This window comes from Rhipicephalus microplus, chromosome 3 (genome assembly GCF_043290135.1).
Source record: "Rhipicephalus microplus isolate Deutch F79 chromosome 3, USDA_Rmic, whole genome shotgun sequence".
Lineage (NCBI taxonomy): Eukaryota > Metazoa > Arthropoda > Arachnida > Ixodida > Ixodidae > Rhipicephalus > Rhipicephalus microplus.
Genome location: NC_134702.1, coordinates 92763280 through 92783050, shown reverse-complemented (window position 1 = coordinate 92783050; position 19771 = coordinate 92763280). Strand labels below are relative to the sequence as shown.

The window sequence follows — 19771 nt, the reverse complement described above, 5'->3', positions numbered from 1 at the left end:
GAGCAAAACACGCTGTCACAAGAAAGAGAGAGAGATACCAAGTAATGACGGTGTTTACTGCGCACTGAGCGGAAACGACACAGTCGTAAAAATATAACCGGTGGAAGCGAGCAAGTGAAATGGCACAAAGTGTCGTGCCGTTATGTTCTTTTCCCTATCCGTCCTACAACGCTCTATGATGGACGTGCTTTCAGAGCACTGCACCGTGGATAGCGAAAGTTGAAGTACAGTTAATTTTTTTTTATTATTTGCTGGAATGTACGCCCAGTTAGAAGAGAAAATTTCTTACCAAGAGACGTGGCACTAGCTGCGGTTTTGTCCAATGAAAGCGAGAATGCTCAGAAGCACTGCGGAGCTGGTTACGATCGAAGCGGATGAGATGCAATAATGATGAGACCGCGTGGCTGTAAGGGAAACAGCAAACGTGACAGCGAAAAAAAGAAGAACACAGTGTGTGACAGATGATGATAAAAGATTGCCCGTGCAAGCACTTGTGGCCGGCGTTTAGTGTGCATACGTCATTGTGGCTCCGACGAAGGCGCTGCGATTGCAACCCGTCAAGTCAGCCAATGCTAGCGGCATGCACTTGTAGTTACTTTTGCGTTTCTTTTTTCAATTTAAGCCTTAATGGTTGATTTGTGGGGTTTAACGTCCCAAAACCACCATATGATTATGAAAGACGCTCTAGTGGGAGGCTTCGGAAAAAATTTCGACCCCCTGGGGTTCTTTAACGTGCACCCGAATCTGAGCACATGGGCCTTTTTTTTACTTTTCTAGCTAATAGGTTGTGATTATAACAGGTTGGGCTTTTCATCTGGTTGTACGCATGTGTGAGGGTATCATAAGGTGAGTTTCAGTTCAATAAAAGTCAGTTGTGAGTGTGCGCTTTTGCGAGTCTCTTCTTTTGTCTTCTTTCAAGTTTGCGCCAACGATGTTTTACTTTGCGGACTTTTGTTTCGTGAGAAAACAGCTTCAGGCCACACAAACACGCACGTAGCCATAATTACGAAGATTAGACAAATCCGTGCACTACCCATCGTTTTCATGCTCGCTGAAGCGCCGTGCGTTGCAGCTCCCATAGACAATATAGCGCCAGAGTTCCTTCTAGTGTATATTTAGAGAACTGTACACGGTCACTCTTGATCGTCTTGAGCCATATATATACGCACGAAAAGAGAAGAAAATAGAAAGTTAGGGCGAGGAGGATAAAAATGAGCAGGGTAGAAAGCAAGCCGTGGCCAGCTAGCATAGTATAGCGTGTTGAACCTATCGAAACACGGCGCAACCACGAAGCGGACAAAGAAAAGGAAGGGACAAACCACCGCGCCGTGTTTCAATATGTTCCGAGAATTATTACTAACTGGCCCAGCAATGAATTGTTGAAATGTATATACTAAAGTTTCCTATGAGAAGTTTAATACATAGATGGCAAATGAATGTGAGAGAGAGAAGGAGGGATAATACGACGGGAGAGCACAGCCGTGTACAGTACGATTTAGGAAGGGGGGGTGAAAAAAAGTTGGGGTGAGGAGGAGAGAAAGAAGGAAAGTGTAAAGCATAACATAGCCGTGAACAAGTAGCACAGAATGCCAAGAAGTGGAGCGGGAAGAAAGGGTCAGGAGTAATGTGATGAATAGCAGGAAAAGAACGGCATAGCATGCCATCGTTATATGTATAACCTTTAGCAAGGGTAATGGAGTGTGGGGCTCTGGAGGAGTGCCGTGAGAGTGAGGAGGAAAATGAGAAGGAAAAGCGTACAGCAAAGCGTAGGCATGTATTGTGCAATAGGTGACAGGTAAAATGGGCAATCGCAGGGAACTGTGGGATATGACGGCTTCCGGTTCGACGCATCGCGCGAGTCAACAGCGGCACGCGCGCATTTTTGTACTGCTCCGTTGAAAAAAAAGCACCTCGCCGTGCAATGTCAGCGCTTTATTTTTTTTCCAACCGTGACTAAGACGATGACAAGCTACAAAAGCCATGAACGGTCCGGAAACTTTTTTTGTTGCACTAAAATGATCTGAAACGCTTTTATGCTGCTCGGGGGTGCTGTCAGTTTGGCTAGCAGATCAGTCGATACACAAAACATTTTTCCTTGTGTGATACGGTACTGCTGATAAAAAGTCACCATTTTAAAGATCTCAGCGAATGGGGATGACTGTAGCAGTGTGCTAAGAGTTCATTTCGGGATCGCTGCTTCGGTTGACATCGTCAGTCGATCGGCATGAAGCGCAACACCTAATGAACGCGTTCACATTTTTTTCTAGCTTTTAGCGCGCTATAAGATGCATTTCTTAATCAAAGTCAAATGCTTATTTGAACACTGATCTTCGTCAAGCTGCATGGCAAGGCGCCACATAAATAATGCAGTAAACATAGTAGGTGGCCCCGAATAATCGAAATCCTGCGCTTGTTTAACGCACGTCTTCATTTGGGTGCCGTCCTGGCGCACAGTTTACCTAGAATGGATTGGATTGGATAAACTTTTATTTGGTCCTCCAAAACACAGATCACTGTGTTGCGGGCAGCTCCCACGTGGGGACTGAGATGCCAAGCTCCTCAGCCGCCTCGCGGGCTTGGTGGACAGCCTAGAGCTGATCTGCCAAGGATGAGCTGCGGATTGCCGCCTCCCTACCTAGATAAACGCGAATGAACTCATTCAGAGCTTCGTGTAAACTTACTCTTGAGTTAAGTTTTCACGTGTTTTTTTTTTTGTCATATATATAGGTGCAATGACCGGCGCTAATCGCGTATGGCAGGTAGATTTCGTTCGCTCGTTCCCATAATATCTCTGCTAGGCGCACCTGCGCGACAATTTATTCTCAATATAATATTCGCAGCAAATTCATGCGTAAGCTTTTTTTTTTTTGAGTGTGGAATACACCCGTAATTGTGACAAAATTGTTTTCGCACACTCTGGCTCCAAAGTTACGTACTCAAAGGCTACCTGTCGCTGTGGCTCTCTTCACAGTCGCGGCCCACCTCGTTTTCGTCTTCATTACATGTCAATTGATACCTCTGTTCGCCTTGCACGCTCGAGTTAGAGCAGCCAACGGCTGAACAACCGACCATGGTTCATCAGGACGAAGATATACGGGCGACCGAACGCGCGAATGCCGAATAATCATGGGCTTGCGGCGAAGCGGTTTGCCGTCGTCTACTCTTTTTGAACCGTAAGCTGGTAGCATACGGTAGCTTCCCACAATCCCTCGCTCTTATACTGGTCAACTATACAGCAAGGGGTGCGAATGAGGGTGAGAAAGAGATACGTGAGGAGGAAGGAAGAGGGTGACTCTGTGCCACAAATGGTCGTTGCCCTTCCCGCCGTAGATATTCGCTCGCATGATTTCAAGCTGGACGGTCGTCCTCTCGCGATCTCCGATGCCAGCGTAGCTCCCGCCGACTGGTTCACCCTGCGCGTTCTCCTGACGCCATGCAGCTCTCGCATTGTGGTTTCCCGCCCCCGGACTGCTTCGACCGGATCCCCACTTTCCTATCTCCTTCTATTTTCCGTTGCTTGCCTTTCTATTTCTTCGTATATTTCCTTCTATTCTTTTATCCCTCCTTCCCCTCTCCCCTATAAGGCACTGCGCCGTGTCGCCCATGAGGCAGACAGAAATTAGGTGCCTTCTTCCTTTCCCTTACGAACCACTAACCCCCGCCGTAGATGCGAACTGTTTGCGATGTCAGCGCGCCGTGTCCCGTCAACACGAGCGTGGCTGAAAGCCAGGTGAATCACTGATTCGAACTTTCTACACCTCTCACGCTGAGTTCACCATCATGTTTTTTACCTGAGCACGGATGCGTTCTGTAAGGACACGAATAAAAATGGCGCTGTTTTAAGCAACCTGATAAGTCCCTTACACATATTCAATAGTATTGGCATATCGATGTTAGACGTAGCAAGCATAATTTAGGAGTCGTTTTTGAAAACTTTATTTCCGTACAACCTCGTAAAAAAACCAGATGATGCTGTTACTTGTGTGACAACTTTTATGTCACGGCTTTCCGGTGAGAGCAGGGTTACACAGTAAGCCATGTAGCACTCTCGATCCGTGTGTTCAAATAGGGTTGAACGATTAAGAGTATTTTGTACTCTACTGCGGGAGAGTAGAAAACCGTCCCTATGGGTGGTAAAGCTGAGCGCACGCAAAGTGCCTTTATAAAGAGTGGTTATCGATTCGAAATACGTGATACTCTACCATGGGAGAGCATAAAGTCGTCCCGTGGGTGACATTTAGGATGGCAACAACCTCAGAGCAGACGTTTACTTTGTCCGATGAAGCGCATTGTACTAGTGCAAATCACTTGAGTCATCATCTAAAAACTCCATGATTGAGCTGGTTAGATTGCAGATATATGGTGTCTACGGAATGGCTCTTTTTAAATCATAGAAAGTAAAAAAAAACTGGAAAAGGGAAACCAGCTTTACAGTTCATTCTTTAACCAAACGACAGAAACAAAAATGCCTGGAATGATGCCTCTTTAATGTTTGCCATGAAGCCCTGAGCCAGCAAGGGGCAGGTTACACCAAAAGAACTGATAGCCACAGACACAGATGGATGAGTAAAAAATGTTCTTGTGTGGGGGCCAATGTGGCAAATCCCACCTAAAGTTCTGCCCTTGTGCCGCTTAAACGTAGGCCTTCATGAGGTTTTTAATCCTGCGCTGAAGGTGGTGGTCCCACTCCGGCCGCAATCACTCCGCCTTTTACGCATTGTTTGCAGATGCACTGGGCTAGCTGCGCTTCACAAAGAAAACTGAATTGCGGTACTTCAGAAAGCTTATTGAATGCGAAGAATTTTTTAGCTAACTTCGGCGACATTTAGCGTATCTATCTATCTATCTATCTATCTATCTATCTATCTATCTATCTATCTATCTATCTATCTATCTATCTATCTATCTATCTATCTATCTATCTATCTATCTATCTATTTAATCTAATCTATCTAATCTAATCTCTCTATCTAATCTATCTAATCTATCTATCTATCTATCTATCTATCTATCTATCTATCTATCTATCTATCTATCTATCTATCTATCTATCTATCTATCTAGCCACCTACGACTTTTAGCTCTCCTTGCCGTTTCGATAATGGTATCGATACCAAACTTCGTATGTCATAACATGACCGTATTAAAAACATACTTGATTGGTCATAACATGAAAATCATGACATGGATGTCATGAATGTCATGGTTTACAGTTCATGGTCCTGCAGCGCTTGCGGTGGTTTCGTTTACATGGAATGTTGCAAAACTGGTACGGTATGGCATGATTGCATGGCACACACAAGCCAAAAACCCTAACATGAAAATCTTGACATGCGTGTCATGTAATAACATGACTACATGCCACGCTCATGATGCGCTGGCGGCAGTTTCGCTAGCTTCACTTATACCGAATTTGATATTACGGGACGTGAATGCATGACGAAGGTATGATGCTGGTGCAAACATGATAAACATCAAATGCGTGTCATGTAACAACATGAATGCATGCCATGCTAATGATACGCTGGCGGCCGTTTCGCTAGCTTCACATGTACCAAACTCTGTATTACGCGACGCGAACTGATGACATAGGCAAATGACACATCCAAACATGATAATCATGACATGCGTGTCATGTAACAACATGACTACATGACACACTGATGATGCGGCCGCTTCGCCAGCTTCACATATGCCAAACTTGATATTACGTGACGCCAATGGATGACGAAAGTATGCGACTGGTGCAAACATGATAATCATGAGATGGGTGTCGTGTGAGAACATGACTACATGCCACATTCAAGGCGCCAATACATTTCGATGTGACGCGGTACGCGTGCTCACCGGCGTTCATTTCGTCACGTCACGCCGGCGTTGCCACGCCCGGCATCGGTGCTGCCATATACTCGCAGGCGCGCGCTGCGTTGCTTTGAGGTATGCGCTTTTCAGCGCGTCCGGTGTCCCTCCGTCACGAAAGAGGGAGACGCAGTGTTGTCTGGGTAACGTATCGGTGCGAAATGCTGCATGTAGATTTGGCGCCGGTTCCCGTCAGGCCGCGCCGACGGACGCTGGTCGCTTTTGGCGTCAGACTATAGAGAGCTCGCGTTTTGCTAACGTAGCGTCGCTGTGCCCAGCGTGCACGCGCGTCAGCGCTACATTGGAGTATACTGGGCCCTCCATGATGCGCCAGCGGCTGTTTTGCTAGCTCAACATATACGAAGTTTGGTGTTACATGACGTCACTGGATGACAAAGGTATATGACTGGTACAAACATGATAATCCCGACATGCGTGTCATGTACGAACATGACAACATACCACGCTCATAGCGTGCTCGCGGCCGTTTTGCTAGCTCCACATATACTAAATTTGGTATCACGTGACGTGAATAGATGACGAAAGTAAACGACACATCCAAACATGATAATTGTGACACGAATAATTGTGACATTGCATCATTTACTTCCACCTCGTAACGTTGTGTTGATTTTAAAGTGACATATCAACATTTCTTATTCGTGCTTCACACATCATCGATTCCCACTGTACGTGTGATCTGCCAATTTTTATCCCTTCTTTACAATCGCATCTGATTTTAATGCTTGGTTGGAAGTGTTACCTAGTAGTCGAAAACAGCGTGAGCAATAAAAGCATTTTCGCTGTACAAGCCTCCACTCTACTGCGAGTACGATGAAACTATTTAACGTAACTAAGTGGAATTTACTGTTCCTTTACACTAAGTGCCATTCAAGGTTTCTACAAAGAAATATTGGACATAAACTTATTAGCAATTCATTTACGTTTCAATGAAATTGGGCAAAATACTAGAGTTTTTGTAAGAATAATTTTTTTCTTTAAATAGCAGAACTGTAATAAGTAGCGGCTATGCAGACTACATTAGACTTATTTTCCATGCGAAGTCGCTCAGTGTTCCGATGAAAACTTTACGAATTATTATTGTGTCAATGGGGCAGTTTATGGCTGTACTTGGTCACGCATTACAGATGAAGTGACAAAACTATACAAGCTTATACTCTGAAAACATATGTAATGAAGAAGCAGGCCCCTCTCTGTGATTCCACGAAGAGCAATTTTCTTAATCTTTATTAGGGAACTTAAAAGATAGTATTGAATAGAGCTATATATAAAACAGGTATGAATTATATCTCCAGACTTGATAGTTTGCCTCACAAGGTAAGTCTAGTCGCCGCGCGTAACAAACACCACTCTATGACAAACACCAACCATAAAAGAAGGAGAGCTGAGTAATGAATCCTTTCCACTCGCACCACGTCAGCAGGCGGGGTGGTGTCGTCAAGTGGCAAATGGTTTCGGTACGCCAGAAAGTTGCGCATTCGTCACGCGCTCGCAGAACCAGCGTTCCCCGCCGCGTCTTTATAATGCGCATCTCTTCGTGGTTCAGCTGCCCGTGTTTTGCACGTTCCTTTGAGTTTTTTCATGCCTTTGAGGTTCGAAATTGTGAAACAAAAGACGCTGATACGCCGTACTAATGATATATGTAGCGCCGCTTCAAAAGAGACACGATGTTTTTTTTTTCTCTTTTGCCTTGCACATGAAGACTGCTCAAATTTCACATGCTCGACAAAATACAAAAGTACAACAAAATACAATGAAGAACCGTCAGCTTGCAGCTAACTATTGGTCAATACTTTGGAATTTGTACCAATAGTTCGATGCTCACAGTCCACTCTAGTACATCCTCTTGTCCCTTCACCACTCCAAGAACCTGGCACACCGATTCGCAGAAATATTGTCACACAGATCGCACTTCCACATCCGCATTTTCGGTGGATGTTCTCAAATCTTGTAATTCCCGATAACTTCAGAGTAAGACCGTATGGTCAGCGAAGAATAACCTGACTTCGCCCATAAGAATTGCCACATGAAAAAAAAAAAAGTAGTGCTGATACATATATTTCAGCACTGACGAACATTTTCGTTGCGAAGCATTTCTTTGCGTACTGCAAGCACTTTTGACGTCCGTCTATCTATCTATCTATCTATCTATCTATCTATCTATCTATCTATCTATCTATCTATCTATCTATCCGCTTACGTCTGGGTGCTCTCGCGATCACGTGAACAATATTTAGTCTAAGAGGATAAGATAATTTCATGAATATGACGCGATAGTCGATAGTCACGACATGATGATTGATTGATATGTGGGGTTTAACGTCCCAAAACCACTATATGATTATGAGAGACGCCGTAGTGGAGGGCTCCGGAAATTTAGACCACCTGGGATTCTTTAACGTGCACCCAAATCTGAGCACACGGGCCTACAACATTTCCGCCTCCATCGGAAATGCAGCCGCCGCAGCCGGGATTCGAACCCGCGCCCTGCGGGTCAGCAGCCGAGTACCTTAGCCACTAGACCACCGCGGCGGGGCGATAGTCACGACATGAATACTTTCATAATACCGTCGGGTACGCCGTCAAACACCTTGCACTAGAGAATGACACGAACCTGCAAGTGGGTATGTGCCACAGGTGATCGACACTTAGAATCTACCCAGCAACGACAACAGATGAGTCAGAAAGACAGAGTATGTGTTAGTGTATGTGCGCGCGTACGCGCGTGTGTTCACACTTTAGTGAAACGACGCCGGTTTCAGTCTGCCAGCTGTCACTGGGGCACCTTTCGTCGTGTCTTTGAAACGACGGCCACAGTTGGCGGTGAAAGACGCCGTCAGCGTTTGTGCTCCTTGCTTTTCATCGGCCGATATCTGCCGCCTCGCGCGACATACAAGACACGCGTGAGGCGACGCTGACCGTATACTTGTGCGAGCAATTTCCTCGCTTTTTGCAAGCGTGCATAAGTGGCGTCTTCTGGCGTCTTTTTTTCGAACTGTTGCGAGAAGGAAGGAGTGGAACCACTCCTTCAACCTCTACTGCCATGTAAACTGAGGAAGTGCCTGAGACGGGCAACTCCATGATTACTCTGGAAATAGGATGCTCGTCGATGCGGGTGTGGCGCCCTTCCTTGCGCAGCGCTTGTCACGAGTGTCTTACGGGATTATAGGTAAATTATTACTGCTAATTTATAGTCATTTTGTATTGTATATTAGTTCACACCATGTTGGTTTGTGTTTCACCTGTTTTGAGCTTCATTAGCCGCGTTTCGGGCCTGTATTGACCACTGCATGACTGTGCGACTTGAGACGAGATGGACAGCAAGCCGGCTCTCTAAAGTGCTACGCGTAGTGTAACAACCGTATCTTACGTGCGCTGCTCATCGGCAAATGTGCACGTTACGTGCACATTTGCCAAGCTATATCATTCACAATTGCACTCTTAAACAACGAGTACAAGTGTATGCAACAACGACGATGACCACAGCACAATAACAACAACGACGACGACAACAAGAACAACAATGACGATACGCGTTGCACAAAGAGGAGGCGACAAGCCGGGTCTCTAACCGTCTTTTCGATTGCTTTTCGTTCGAATGCCCTGCGCAATATCTTTCAATATTCCAACACCATCGAAGCAAATATCAATTCAAGCCAAGTACTATACTTCGCCCGTAGGATGCGCGAAAAGAAAATACAGAAGAGAAAAAAGCAATATGCTCTCAGGCCTTACTCGTCTACGGGAGAAGCAACGCAGACGCGGGGCAGATACTGCGCGGGTATCAAAAAAGACACACCATGGAGCAGTCGTGCTTCAAAGGACTCGAGCAATAAAAATTCGTCTTTACGTTACTGGGCAGGCAGAGCACGCACACTGGGCCGTCTATATGAACTACAGGGCGCTGCAATTGTTTTGTATTGTTGCAGAAAAAGTTTGACGGCACCGTGAATCACTGCAGTCTGCAGAGTGCGTCAAAAATGTAAGCAAGAGAATGCACCTAAAGATAGGAATGACTGGTTCTACTTTAGCAGACACGACGTCTTTTAAGAGCAGCTGCCACCGATGCCCACTGTGACTCTTTATAGAGTACAAGTGACATTGAGCGTAGCAAATGCGGGAGAAGCGATTAAGTGACCGCATGGCCTTGAGTTTAGCACTCTCCTTCCAGAGCGAGAAATGCACGTCACCATTTCTCCTTAGCAGCACCCCTTCGCGAAGTCAGATTCTGCTCGGAGGTAGTATTTCACTGAAATATTCATTTAACATTACATTTGCAAGTACTATTTGCCTGTTATATTTCAAATACACTGGCGCCAGTGTCGTTTCCATCGACGCGCTCAAAGCAGTATACTGAGGCGAATATGAAAGTTTTTCGAGTAGTTGCTCTAAATAAAAGTACTGTTGTCTGGAAACCTAAACCAGTATTCTGGTGCCAGGGAATGCATCGAATACAATTTTATTACCGCTACCTTAAAAATATAAATAGAATACTTTCGGTTTTGTTATCGAGGGGATGGTTTCCTAGTGACCTGTCAAAGCAGTGTGACGTCACGAGAAGACAGCAACTCGCGACATACTGACGGCCAATCTGTCGTCGGTTCATGGTCCACGTAAACAATGATAAGCGAATTGTCATCCCATGACCCTGGCATTGACTTCTGCGATTTGGGATACATTCAGTACGCAGAGCTTGCCAACTCGGGAAATGTCTTGACGCATCGGGAGAATCTCCATTGCACTGGCTTGCAGCTTCTCAGTGACGAAAACCTTAAAATCAAAAGAAAATGTTGTGTATCTGTTTGCTGACTCCCGAGTGGGAACATCGTTGACACTGCATACTAAGGAAACGAAAAATGTCCTTCTATGTGATTTCTTCAAATCGTGTCAGTACGTATTACAAAAATGTCGATTTCGTCGCAGTGGCGTGGTGGAGTTGTTAGTGCTCGCAATTTTTGGAACACACTGCATTGGGATCGCACGAGTGAGCTTGTGAGTAAGTGAGCGATTCATTGGTTGATTGATTGAGTGAGTGTTTGACAAACGATTGAGCCAGTAAGAAAGTAGTTCTAAGTTGATTGATTGATTTATTGATTGATATGTAGGGTGTAACGTCCCAAAACCACGATATGATTATGAAAGACGCCGTAGTGGAGGGCTCCGGAAATTTCGACTTCCCGGGGCTCTTTAACGTACACCCAAATCTGAGCACACGGGCCTACAACATTTCCGCCTTCAACAATTGTTTGCACTCATCGGGTCGACGCTCCTCATGTCGGGAATTTCTTAACGCTCGCGCGTTAAAATTGTACACGTGTCTTCTCGTCATTCTTGTGTAGATACTAAGTGTATATCACCTGTGGCACATCCCGCATACCAGCGGCACTTTACACACACGTGGGTATGTGCTACTGCCTGGCGGGAAGTGTTTGACAACGTACGCGATGGGTTTCTGGCATTAATTATGTCTTGACCAGCGCATCATATTCGTTGAACTATCTTACTCTCCCATGCTAATATTGGTTCACGCCAAGTTCAGAGGGTTACCACGAGAGCACCCAAACGTAAGCGGCTAGATAGATAGAATTGATAGATACCCTCAAAGTCGCTGAAGTTCACCGAGAAATGCTTCGCATTTAAGAACTGCGCCCCTTATTTCTCAAACCAATGGATGGAAGACTGCAATATTTTTCTTCGTTGTATGCATCGTCGCATTGTCTTTATCAAGCAATAAGCAAGCAGTCCGTACAGTTACAGATCACCGCCTGAAATAACAAACAAAATAAGCGTTGTAGGCTTATGCGGCTCGCGTACATTATTCCCATAGCCCCTTCATTCTTTATTTGTTCATGTAGAGGCAGCGTTGTTACTTACGTTCAGGAATAAATTTGCTGTTCCCGTGCACTGACCTTCGATGTCAACATTGCAAAGCTCGGTGTTGTACGAAGACAAGTACTGTCGTTGCAGACTCAAGCCCGGTGCCACCCACAATATTATTCGTTGCTTCAATTACCAGATGCGGTGTTCACCCTTGCCGTTCATATATCCTCATTTCTGAGAGCGTGGGTTGTCAGGTGGTTCGTGCAACAATCAATATAACTTAGGCACATTCCGCGAGCGGTAATTCGATTGGGCGAAGGGTCGCGACCTTTGGACAATGATCCGCCATTAAACATAGATCAGCAGTTCTTGCAACAGCAATTGTAGTGACCCGTGTTGGACGTGCGGCAGCAATTTGATATCACGCAAAGCCAGATTGCGTAAGAAAAGTCACCGCTTTGCCACAACGGCGAAGCAATGAACGCGATAGCAACAAATTAGAAGGTCACGTGCAGAGTGGCAAGCAGATCGAAACGTGAGACACGTTTCTCATGCACAAATGACGCACGAAACGTTCTCACACGTACAGATGAACGCGAATACGCATCTCAGATGTTATTACGCTGTGCCCCTACATGGTGGTGTAGTGGCTGAGTAACTCGGCTGCTGACCCGCAGGTCGCGGGATCGAATTCTGGCAGCGGTGGCTGCATTTTGGATGGAGGCGAAAGTGCTTTAGGCCCGTGTGCTGAGATATTGGCGCACGATGAAGAATTCTATGAAGAATTCCAGGTGGTCGAAATTTCCGGAGCCCTCCACTAAATCATATGGTGGTTTTGGGACGTTAAATCTCACATTTCAATCAAGTCACTTCGCTGTTTCTGAAAAGCGCGCCCTTTTCGCGAAAGGAGACTGTGCAACGATTGCAGTGATCTTCTTGCACGAGGTAACTAGAACAATATCGCTCCGGTGAAACCCCAAGACCAGCCAAGACGTACGATCCTCCCCACCGCCGCGAGAAAAAGGCTCGCAAAACTGAGCGTCCACCCCCCTCCCCCCTCCGTGAGGCTAAGTACTCGTGGCAGATGAGAGTGCACAAATCGTGCCGTGACGGTGTGGCGACGTGCGCTCATTGGGCCATATTGCTGGTAATACTGAAAACAAAACACAATAGTTCCCCCCAAGAAGTCCCTCACCAGTGGTAAGTGGTACATATGAGTATAGGTGAAACGTTGAAAGAGGTTATCCTACGTAGCTACGTGGTGAACCCAGAAGCTTTAACAGGTACAGTCACAACGATTGGTGGTGATGGGCCAACAGTACAAGCAGACAAGGCATCTGGGGAGGTTACTCAAGAGCCAGCCTGCCAAATCGAGGAAGGCTCGTGGATCATGGCCTAGATGTACTAGCTGTACAAGAAACTAAAGCAGACGGCGACGAAGAGACCCGGGGCATGGTGATATCTATCTATCTATCTATCTATCTATCTATCTATCTATCTATCTATCTATCTATCTATCTATCTATCTATCTATCTATTTATCTATCTATCTATCTATCTATCTATCTATCTATCTATCTATCTATCTATCTATCTATCTATCTATCTATCTATCTATCTATCTATCTATCTATCTATCTATCTATCTATCTATCTATCTAGCCGCCTACGACATTTAGCTCTCCTGGCCGTTTCGATAATGGTATCAATACCAAACTTGGTATGGCATAACATGACTGTGTGAAGAACATATATGATTAGTCATAACATGAAAATCAATATATGCATGTCATGAATGTCATGATTTACATTCCATGGTCTTGCAGCTCTTGCGCTGGTTCCGTTCACATCGCATGTTGCAAAACTAGTATGATATGGCATGATTGCATGGTAAACACAATCAACAGACCCCAACATGAAAATCAGGACATCTATCTGTCGATAGATAGATAGATAGATAGATAGATAGATAGATAGATAGATAGATAGATAGATAGATAGATAGATAGATAGATAGATAGATAGATAGATAGATAGATAGATAGATAGATAGATAGATAGATAGATAGATAGATACGCTCAATGTCGCCAAAGATCACCAAGAAATGCTTCGCATATAAAAATAAAAACTATTGATCGTTCTTGCACATTAGGTTATGAAAGAAAAAAGAAAGAAAAAGAACTCCAAATGTCCTTGGAAAGACTAATTGACTTGGAGTGCAAACAACCGGGAGAGTATAAAAATGGCATACGCAAAATTAAGCAGAAACTCGCGCTGCATGACGAGAAACGCTACCATGGCGCTCTCGTTCGTGCTATAGGGCTGAGGCTTTAGCTGCCAGAGAGACGCCAACCAAAAGAGTGTTAGGAGTGGAAAAAACAAACGCCCTAGAGAATCACAGTGAAAAAATAGAGAAAAATTGTCACGAAGTAACTGATGCTGACAGCATTTTATGCGTCTTTTTCTGAGTATTTTCATAATCTGTTTGCGTCTACAAAGATAAATCTAGAAAGATATAAAGCAGAATGCTTAGGACGCATGCCACAAGTGAGGGATTAAGTGAAAAACGCTTTGGAATTATCTATATCTGCATCTAAAGTTGAACGGGCGATTGATAAGTTCAATCCCGGCAAGTCTCCGGGGCCAGATGGTCTTTGTGCCACTTGGCACAAGTGTTTTAATTGTAAATTACCTGCTATACTTGCAGGCGCTTTTTAACAGCGTATACGAAAAAAAAAGTTACCACTATCCTTTGATGAATCACGTACCGCTCTGATTCCGAAGACAGATGAGGTCTTTCCAAAAAGCTCAGGCGTACAGGCCAACCACACTGACTCAAGTAGACTACAAGATTTTATAAAAAAATGGCTGCTGGAGTTCAGTCAGCAATAAAAGATATCGTTGGTCCACACCAAACGGCATTTGATTGGTCCACACCAATCAAATGCCGTTTCATAGTAACAAATGTTCATAAAATGCATTCTGTTCTCGAACGTGTTGACATCTGCCTAGGTCATGTGGTCATACTCCAGCTGGATCTGGAGAAAGCGTTTGACTGCGTCGCCTACGCTCTTTTGTTCAGCAGAGTGATTTGTTGGTCGAGTTGGTTCATTCTTAACGAGCTTATGGCGCGAAAAAAATTGCGAGAGAAGGACAGGCGCAGTATTGGAGCACATTAATGTTGGTAAGATAACTATGGACTGTGTAGTCATGCCATATCGAAATGGTAGTACAAGACTAATAATAAATAAGACATTTGGGGCCCCCATTAGAATTGAGCACTGAGTGCGTCAAGCTTGCCCTGTTAGTCCACTGGTGTTTTGCTCTACGTTGAAACATTATATGTCAGTCGATACTGCAAAACGACATCATTAGTGGGTTTAGGTTACAATCCTCAGAGGTCAAAGTACTCGCATACGCTGGTGATGTTGCGATTTGTAGTACTTCCTATGAAGGAATCGAAGAATCAATCAAAGTTTCTAAATCTTTCGCCAAAGTTACAGGAAGCCCCATACACTAGGGTGAATTCCTTGGCTTTTGGCATGGATATTGGCCTTCAAGCCCACAGTTTTTCGCAGCCATTAAATGGACAAAAACGCCAGTTAAATATCTCAGAGTTCTGCTCGAGTCATACAAAACAACTGATGATTATTGGGCACAGAAAACAAAAGTATATAAAGAGAAAGCGAATAGGTGGAAAGCAACTTTTCTGTCCGTGTTTGCTAGGACTTCTGCATGCAACAGTTTCTCTCTCTCTCTCTCTCTGTGCGTGTGCGTGTGCGTGTGTGTGTGTGTGTGTGTGTGTGTGTGTGTGTGTGTGTGTGTGTGTGTGTGTGTGTGTGTGTGTGTGTGTGTGTGTGTGTGTGTGTGTGTGTGTGTGTGTGTGTGTGTGTGTGTGTGTGTGTCTAAGCTATGGTATGTGATGCAAGTGCTGTGCTGTTCACGGGTCAACGTACAAAAATCACTTCGGGTGTTTGCCATATGTGTATGGGGGTCTAACTGGGAAAGGTGAAGTCGCACGAGTTTGTTTAGACGGGTGAAGTGTGGAGGCCTTGTGCTAGGGCATCTGCTTTTCAAGCAGTTAGTAAATGGGTTTTTCTTTATCCGCGAATCAAGATATCCTTTCCTGCTAAAAGTCTATCAAACAACACTAAGTAGACTGTTGCCTGAGTTTGTTGTGAGCACTCATGTTACCACAGGGGCTGGGCAAGGCTAGATGAAGGAAGTTGCGGCCAGTGTGCGATTTTTGTGCGTTCATTTTTCGACTGACTACCTGTGGGCTGTTGGAAAGAAAAAAATATGTACAAAGATTTATGTGACACTGTGCTCTCCATCCCACAGTACAGAGTGGTATATACAGCACGCAAGGGTCAGAATGTACTTAAAGGGCAACTCACCAGGTTTGACAATTTTGAGCTGACAAACGCAATGCGTAGGCGAGGCGTTCATGATCACGTCTGCCAAAATTTGCAACGCTACCCACCGCGAAAATTGGTCAAATTTCAAGATGAAAGCGGCTCGCCCTTCCCTCTGCCGGCGCACGCGTAGAGAATGAGGGCATGACGTGGGCGTAGGAATGGCCCTACGTACACAGCACTGCGGTCACGTTGGTCGTCTACGTAGACGACTCTGCTCTGACGTTGTCAACAGTATACCACGTGACATGGCAAAAATTATTTAACACAACATGCGTAGTTTATGTATTTGTTACTTTAAGAGATGAATAAAACTTGAAATAAATATTGAGACGCAATAAAAATTGTGCACGTTTTTCTTAAATTTTTTCCCGTGAAATGCTACGAGATGCAGGGCTAATGTGCCAGCGTTTCACATGCGTTCGGATTCCCGCGGTCAGCGCATTAAGCGGACGACCACCGTGGAACGCTCCTACGCGTTTGCGCATTCATTGTGCTCATCTACTCTACCACGTCTAAGCCAGCGTTTCCAAACAATTCCGCAGAAACAGGCAGAAGACCACAACATAACGCTAGTCAAGAAAGAAACGCCGCTCGCGTGCACGGGGGCTGGGCTTGTACGGGCCCGTCATGCGAACGCCACCTCTTGGTCGGACGCCGGAGATGGTGGAGAAGAGGTTTGGCTTGCGAAAGCTACGCGAAGGAGCGGCAAGGGTTTCGAGCTCGTCTCCTCTCACTCTCGATTCGCGCCGCTTCAAAAAACCTGTTTTCTCTGCTCGTAAGGACTCGCAAGGAGACGCTCGGAGCAGTAGGACGCACTGTACATCGTCTCCCGAGCCTTTCGGCATTTTCGCTGCGACGCGTGCTTACTGACCAATAATTTATGTATGAGTGGGTGCATGAGGTTATTGGGAACGCGCGGATATCACTCTCTGCACTGGATTTATCAAGATTCTCCCAGGAGCATCTGCTGACCCGACCAACGCCGCTCGCCGCCCTGAGCCTAGCTGGCTCAGCGCGCGTCCGGCTCCTTGCCTAAGCCTGGTGCAGCGTCTCACGCTACTCACATCGTCGTGCCCAGCCGCCCACCGGAATGGAGTGCGTCGTAGAAGGTCATACCATCTCTGAAGAGGAGTGGTCCGACGATTCCTGGCAATCACCCGGCTATCGTGCCCAGGAACGACGCCGACGGGAACTTCAAAACCAAGGCAAGCCCGTTCTTCAACCGTGTACGTCGGAGAATGCCCGCGCCGCTGTGCCGGAACGCCAACCCCAGGTCAAGTCACGTCCGCCTCGGTTACGTCGGCGGGCACCACTCCCCCGATTGCCGCAAGACTCCATTCATATAGTAGGACGTCCAAGAACGCCCATCGACTTGACGAAAGTGCCGCCGTGGCAATTGCACGACGCCCTGCTCAAGGCAGCTTCACTGCCAGATCAGCCACCAGCAAGTCGGGATCGCCTTCGGACGCACCCCACCAATAATACCTTTACCTTGAGCGTGATCGACTCGCAACGCGCCCAAGCCTACCTTCGAGTGAAGTCGATTACCATCGGCGCTGCTACTATCGAGCTCCATGTCTACGCCCCCCCTCCAGACGACGCCATACGAGGCATCATGTTCCATGCATACGATGACTTCTCAGACGAAGAGATTTTGGCAGACCTACAAGCCAGCAACCCCACCATTCCTATCGTGAGTGGAAGACGCTTGGGCCAAACTAGGCACGTCGTGGTTGCACTAATGACACCAAACCTTCCAAAGTGGATATTCTACCACGGAACCGACATCAGGCTGTACCCGTTCTACAACAGGGTGGAATCGTGTTTTAACTGCCGCAAGGTTGGTCACCGCACGGATGTTTGCCCGATGCCACGTAAGCAGCGGTGCCGCCGTTGCGGAGAGGAACACCCCACACCAGGACAGGGCGAAACACCCGCATGCACGCCACGCTGCATCGTCTGCAATGGTGCACACAACACCGGCAGCTCAAACTGCAAGTATCGCTTTATCAAGAAGGCGCCACCCACCACCGCAATCGAAGCAAGAAGCGCAAGAACCTTCGTCGAACATCCATCGCAACCCATCTCACAGTGGCTCCTCCAGCAGACGCTCACCATCATCTCGAGACCATTCTGCATCTTTCCCACCACTCGGGAACAGCAGCAACCAGCAGCAGCGCCGAGAGAGCAGGTCCCCATCCCACACCCGGCGCTCAGGGTCTCGTTCAGCTAAACGACGTGGCAGCAGGTGTCGATCCCACAGCAGGCGCCCGAGGTCACGCTCAGCCCAACGACGAGACAGCAGGCCCTCATCTCACTCAAGGTCCAAATCAGCCAGGCGCAGCCCATCGGTGTCTCGTTCATCCAGTCGAGGTCCCGGAGAAGCGTCCAAGTCGGTGGCCTGGCAGCGGGGCGCCCCGGCATCACTACTATTTTCCGATTCACAGGTGAGGGAGTTGGCAAAGGAGAATTCTGCCCTTAAGGCTCAAATCTCGGCCCAGCAGTCCCAGATAGCTAAATTGACTAGCTACATCCAGTCTTTAGAAGCCAAAATAGATAGAGCACTCAGTATCGACAAACAAACTACACCCACATCATCCGAAACACAAGACGCACATCCGAACCCCCTGGCACCAAACCCGGCGTTATCGCCAGTTCCTCAACTTCAGAACGCTAATAAACGCAAGGCAGCTACACCCACAGCTTCACTCCACGCAGACGCCGACATCACTACAAAAGTAACGACGGCAGTCACGGCAGCCATCTCAACGCTGAAATCCGATCTGAACGCTGAAATAGAAACGCGCTTTAATGCGATCCACCAAACCATCCGGGAAACAACCACCTCATTCGCCGTGTTAAAGAGCTCGACCGAAGCTGCACTGGCCGACTTCAGTGTGCAGTTGGCCATCCACCGCACACCATCCAATAGCCGGCAAACACCGGCCCCTACGCCAATAACATAGTCATGGCGGCTCTCCACACGCTCACCGTCTGGCAGTGGAACTGCAGGAGCTTCCGCAATAAGAAGGGCCATCTGCAGCAACATATCCAGCATATTCAAAACCATGCACCAAATGGGGAATGTTCGCCGGACATCATAGTTTTACAAGAAACGAACACTGCCGCTCAACTGCCCGGATACGCATCATATAATCAGAAAATAGACATATCCGCGAGCGCACAATGCCACACTGCCATCTTAGTACACAAGAATGTCACAGCCATTCAACATGAAATTGAGGGTACGAGTATTCATCACACACTGGTGGAAATTATACCAAAAAGACGAGGAGACAAGCCACTCTTCATTTTAAATATATACAGCCCTCCAAGAGATACAGCTGCGGATCTACCTTACATCTTTCGGAAAGCAACAAATCTGGCGAAGGATGCAAAGCTGCTCGTACTAGGCGATTTTAACGCAAAACATCCCGAATGGGGATACCCGAAATCCAACCCCAAGGGTCGCCGATTATGGAGCATCATACACGACCTAGGTTTCAGTATCCTCAATGATCCGGAGCAATCGACGCGAATCGGGAACAGCGTATGTCGAGATACTACCCCAGACCTCTCCCTTTGCAAAAACACGGAGGGTGCCCGTTGGCAAAACACAGGTCACACCGTAGGAAGTGACCATTTCATTCTA

At 46.5% G+C, this 19771-nt stretch overlaps 1 protein-coding gene across 2 annotated transcripts in view; it reads left to right on the top strand.

Moving 5' to 3' along the window:
• Window positions 1-19771, top strand: part of LOC119172048 (ras-like protein family member 10B) — an 85180-nt gene that overhangs the window by 9532 nt on the left and 55877 nt on the right. The window contains exon 1 of one of the 2 annotated variants that reach the window (XM_037423021.2): window positions 8906-9049. The exons of the other annotated variant lie outside the window; for it this stretch is intronic. The gene's annotated coding sequence lies outside the window, so the exon portion shown is untranslated. Of the gene's footprint in view, window positions 1-8905; window positions 9050-19771 lie in introns of those variants that run through there. 2 annotated transcript variants of the gene reach the window in all.